Here is a 5,740-nt window from a genome sequence, read left to right on the forward strand (position 1 = left end):
GTATCTGTCTAGGAAGTTGTCCATTTCATCCAGATTTTCCAATTTTGTTGAGTATAGCCTTTTTTAGTAGGATCTGATGATATTTTGGATTTCTTCAGGGTCTGTTGTTATGTCTCCCTTTTCATTTCTGATGTTGTTAATTAGTATGCTGTCCCTGTGCCCTCTAGTGAGTTTGGCTAAGGGTTTATCTACCTTGTTGATTTTCTCAAAGAACCAGCTCCTGGTTTGGTTGATTCTTTGAATAGTNCTTTTTGTTTCCACTTGGTTGATTTCAGCTCTGAGTTTGATTATTTCCTGCCATCTACTCCTCTTCGGGGAATTTGTTTCCTTTCCTTCTAGAGCTTCTGGGTGTGCTGTCTGGCTGCTAGTGTATGCTCTCTCTAGGTTCGTGTTGGAGGCACTCAGGGCCATAATTTTTCCTCTTAGGACTGCCTTCAATGTGTCTCATCATAAGTTTTGGTATGTTGTGGCTTCATTTTGATTAAACTCTAAAAAGTCTTGAAGTCTCCCACAATTATTGTGTGAGGTGCATTGTGTGCTTTGAGCTTTACTAAAGTTTCTTTAATGAATCTAGCTGCTCTTGCATTTGAAGCATAGATATTCAGAATTGAGAGTTCATCTTAGTAGATTTTACCTTTGATGAGTATGAAGTACCCCTCCTTGTCTTTTTTGATAACTTTGGGTTGAAAGTCAGTTTTATTCAACATTAGAATGGCTACTCCAGCTTTTTTTCTTCTGACCATTTGCTTGGATAATTGTTTTTCAGCCTTTCATTCTGATGTAGTGTCTATCTTTTTCTCTGAGATGNGTTTCCTGTAAGCAGCAAAATGTTGGATGCTGTTTATATAGCCAGTCTATTAGTCTATTTCTTTGTATTCAGGAATTGAGTCCATTGATATTAAGAGAAATTAAAGAAAAGTAATTGTTGCTTCCTATTATTGCTGTTGTTAGAGTTGGGATTCTGTTCTTACAGCTGTCTTCTTTTAGGCTTGTTGAAGGATTACTTTCTTGCTTCTTCTAGGGTGTTGTTTCAGTCCTTGTATTATTTTTTTTTCTGTTATTTTACTTTGATGAGCTGGATTAGTGGAAAATAATGTGTGAATTTTGTTTTCTCGTGGAATACTTTGATTTCTCTATCTAACGTAATTGAGAGTTTGGCAGGGTATAGTAGCCTGGGCTGGAATTTGTGTTCTCTTAGTGTCTGTATAACATCTTTCCAGGATCTTCTGGCTTTCATAGTCTCTGGTGAGAAGTCTGGAGTAATTCTAAGAGGCCTTCCTTTTTATGTTACTTGACCTTTTTCCCTTGCTTTTTAAAATAGTTTGTGTTTATTTAGTGCATTTGTTGTTCTGATTATTATGTGTCAGGAGGAATTTCTTTTCTGGTCCAGTCTATTTGGAGTTCTGTAGGCTTCTTGTATGTTCATGGGCATCTCTTTCTTTAGGTTTGGAATGTTTTCTTCTATAATTTTGTTGAAGATATTTGCTGGCCCTTTAAGTTGAAAATCTTCATTCTCATCTACTCCTATAATCTGTAGGTTTGGTCTTCTCATTGTGTCCTGGATTTACTGGATGTTTTTGCATTTTGCATTTTCATTAATTGTACCCATGTTCTCTATGGAATCTTCTGTACCTGAGATTCTCTCTTCCTTCTCTTGTATTCTGTTGCTGATGCTTACATCTATGGTTCCTGAGTTCTTTCCTAGGTTGTCTATCTCCAGAGTTGTCTCACTTTGGGTTTTCTTTATTGTTACTACTTTCCTTTTTATGGCTTGGATGATTTTGTTCAATTTCATCACCTGTTTAGTTGTGTTTTCCTGTAGTTCTTTAAGGGATTTTTGTGTTTCATCTTTAAGGACTTCTACCTTTTTAGAAGTGTTCTCCTGTATTTCTTTAAGTGAGTTATTAGTGTCCTTCTTAAGGTCCTCTACCAGCATCATGAGATATGATTTTGTATTCGAATCTTGCTTTTCGGGTGTGTTGGGGTATCCAGGACTGGCTGAGGTGGGANTGCTGAGTTCTGATGATGGTGAGCTATTTTGGTTTCTTTTGGTAATAATTTTATGTTTGCCTTTCACCATCTCATAATCTCTGGTGTTAGTTGTTATAATTTTCTCTGGTTGGAGCCTGTTTCTCCTGTGATTCTGTTAGCCTCTGTCAGCTGTCCTAGGAGTCCAGCTCTCTTCTGAGTCTCAGTGGTCAGAGTACTCTCTGCAGGCAAGCTATCCTCTTGCAGGGAAGGTACACAGAGTTCTGATGTTGAGGCCTGCCTCCTGGCTGATGATGAAGGCCCGGAACAGGGCCTGTCCCAGAAGATAGGTTGCCTCTGACATCTGCACACTCACCTTCACAGACTGCTCTCCGAGGGTCCCAAGACACAAGATGGTTCCCTCACCTGCTCTGGAGGTCAGAGGCCTCCCAGTTGGTCACCTCTCCTATGGCAGGGATGGTGTCCAGATGTCTGGAGCCCAAAACAGGAGTCTGTTCCAGAAGCTGTGTCACTTTTGCCTGTCCCAGAAGCTGTGTTGATTCTGCAGTCCACTTGCTCACCCTCTGAAGTCCGAGAGCTGCTCTGGGCAGACTGGTCTCCCTGTTTCAAATCTTTGTATTGTCCTTCAATTCTCTAGTTTCTAAGGGTACTTTAGTAAACTTTCTAATCTAGTTTTAAGTAAAGGAAAGAAATAAAAAATCATATGTATTTCCTTTCTGACTTTACTTGTAATGCATTTGATTTCTAGAATTATTTGCTTGATGAAGATCAAAATATATTATTCAGGATTATATGGTGAGGATGGAGTCAAGTTTAGCTTATTTTTATAGTAGTTATTGGATTAATTCATTTTCTGAGTAAATTAAAATGTATCATACATCTCTTTGCTATTCCCTAAATACTAAATTGTAATTTACTCTTCTAAATATATCAATATATAGCTTCCAAGTAGCAAGGATATACCTGTCATATTACTATCCCTAAATGAAACAGGAAATTTTAATGAATTAAATTAGTTTAAAGAATGCTACAAGGAAAATTATAGTGACTGCTGAGAGAAATAGGCAAAAGAAAATTTTAAATAACGTTTCAGATCAACATAAAAGGGAAAGAAGTTTTTTTTTCTTTTTCCTTTTCTTTCATATTCTTTTATTTATATTCTAATTATTTTATATATTTACATTTCAGATGTTTTCCCTCTTCCTTGTCTCCCTACTAAATACCCCCTTCACATGCCCACTCTCCTTTGCCTTTAAGAGTGTGCACCCCTACTCATCTACTCCCTGCTCACCCCTTCAGCATACCCTTCACTTGGGCAACAAGCCTCCACAGGACCAAGAACCTTGCCTCCCATTGGTGTCAGATAAGTCAGTCCACTGCTATACATGTAGAAGGAATCATAGACCCACCCATGTATACTCTTTGGCTGGTTGTTTAGCTCCTTTGAGCTCTAAGGGGTTCGGTTAGTTGATACTTTTGTTCTTCCTAAGGGGTTGCAATCCCCTTCAACTCATTCAGCCCTTCCCCTAACTCTTCCATTGGGGTCCCAGGACTCACTCCAATGGTTGACTGTATCTGCATCTTTTTTAGTCAGGTGCTGGTTCTCAGAGAACTTCTCAGAGGACAGCTATACCAGGCTCCTGACTGGAAGTACTTCTTGGTACTAGCAATAGTGAAGAGGTTTGGTGTCTGTGGATGGGATGGATCCCAAGGTTGGTCATTCTCTGGTCTCTGCTCCACTTTTTGTTCCTGCATTTCCTTTAGATAGGAATAATTCTGGGTCAAAGCTTTTGAGATAGGTGATTGGTCCCATGGGTCCACTGGGGACTATGTCTACCTACATGTTCTCTCTCCAGTTTGTTGGATATTTCGGCTAAATTCATCTTTTTTAATAGTTGAGTAGTATCCCATTGTATAAATGTACCACATTTTCTATATCTATTCTTCCATTGGGGGACAGCTGTGTTGTTTCAGATTTTTGCTATTATTAATAAGGCTGCTATAAATATGGTGGAGAGCCTCTTGTGTATATTCCTAGGAGCAGTATAGCTGGATCTTCATGTAGAACTATTTCTAGTTTTCTGAAGAACAACCAGATTGATTTCGAATATGGTTGTAATAGCTTGCAATCCTACCAGCAATGGAAGAGTTTTCTTCTTTCTCCACATCTTCATCAGCATTTTCTGTCACCTAAGTTTCTGATCTTTGCCATTCTAATTGTTGTAATGTGGAATCAAAGGATCATTTTGATTTGCATTTCCCTGATGACTAAGGATATTAAGCATTTCTTTAGGTGTTTCTTGGCCATTTGAGATTCCTTAGTTGAGAATTCTTGGCTAATATCTACTTTTCAGTGAGTACATATCAAGTGACTTCTTTTGTGATTGTGTTAAATTGTGAAATTTGATTTTCCTTTGTTTTTTTCTGACTTTGATTTGTTCCCTTATTGTTCATTGAACTTCAGTACACTTTTCAATGTTTAATTTAATTTTATTTTTTACATATTCACTTTATATCTTCTTTATTATCTACTTCTTGTTCACCCCCTCCCACAATCCTTCCCTAGTCCCCCCTTCCCCTTCTCTTTTGAGTGGGTGGATATCCCCCCTTGTTATCCTACCACCATGGTGCTTCAAGTCTCTGTATCACTAGGCACTTCCTCTTCTACTGTAGCCAGACAAGATAGCCCAACTAGAAGAACATATCCCATAAAGAGGCAAAAGCTTTTGGGACAGTCATGCTCCAATTGTTTGGGACCCACTTGAAGGCCAAGCAGTACATCTACTGCAAATGTACGGGAGGGGATCTAGGTCCAGCACTTTCTTAGCTTGGTGATTCAGACACTGAGAACCTCAACAACCAGCCCAACTTAAGGACCATGCCATGGGTAAGCACCAATCACTGACCCTATTAGTACTGCTCTGTTATACTTGCTGATAGGAGTCTAACATGGCTATCCTCTTGGAGGTACCACCCAGCAGATGACTCAAACAGAAATAGTTACCCACAGTCAAACAGTGAATGGAGCTTGGGAATACTTATAGAAGAATGGAGAATTATTTTATGTCCCTAAAGGGATAGGATTTCCACAAGATAAATAGTCAAGTAACCTGGACTCTTGGGACTCTCAGAGATGGAACCACTAAACAAATACCATACATGGGATGGACCTGGGACCCACACTATATGTAGCAGATATGCAGCTTGGTCTTCATATGGGTACCAAAAAACTGCAACTGGTGTTGTCAGTGGGATTTGTTCTTCTAACAACTCTGCCTTGTCAATTCTGAATGAGAAAGGATGCACCTAGCCCGGTAGAGACTTCATGTGCCAGAGTGGGGGAAAATTTAAGGCTCCCCACTAGTCAGAGGAGAAAGGGAGGAGTGTAGGGGGAAGGATTGCAGGGGATTATTAGGAGGGTTAAGTGAGCAATGTGTAAAGTGAATAATTAAAAGTATCAATAAATACATCCATAGTATTAAAAAGATGAAGTTCGCCCTCCACAAATTCATCCAAATCTTCTATAATTTTCCACCCACTTAACTTCATGCCTTTTCTATCTTGTTTCCATCTTTTCTTCTTTTTGTCCCTCCTTCCTTCCCTCCTTCCATTTTTTTCTTTCCTTTATTTCTCTCATTAAAAACCAATCAAGAGACAGGTGAGAGTGTGCACCACAGAGGCAGACAGCTTCTGGGACAGGCGAGAGCCACAGAGCTGCTGAGGCAGCACCCTTTTGGGGCCGCAGACATCC

Source organism: Mus caroli, chromosome X (assembly GCF_900094665.2).
Source record: "Mus caroli chromosome X, CAROLI_EIJ_v1.1, whole genome shotgun sequence".
In the NCBI taxonomy this organism is placed as follows: Eukaryota; Metazoa; Chordata; class Mammalia; order Rodentia; family Muridae; genus Mus; species Mus caroli.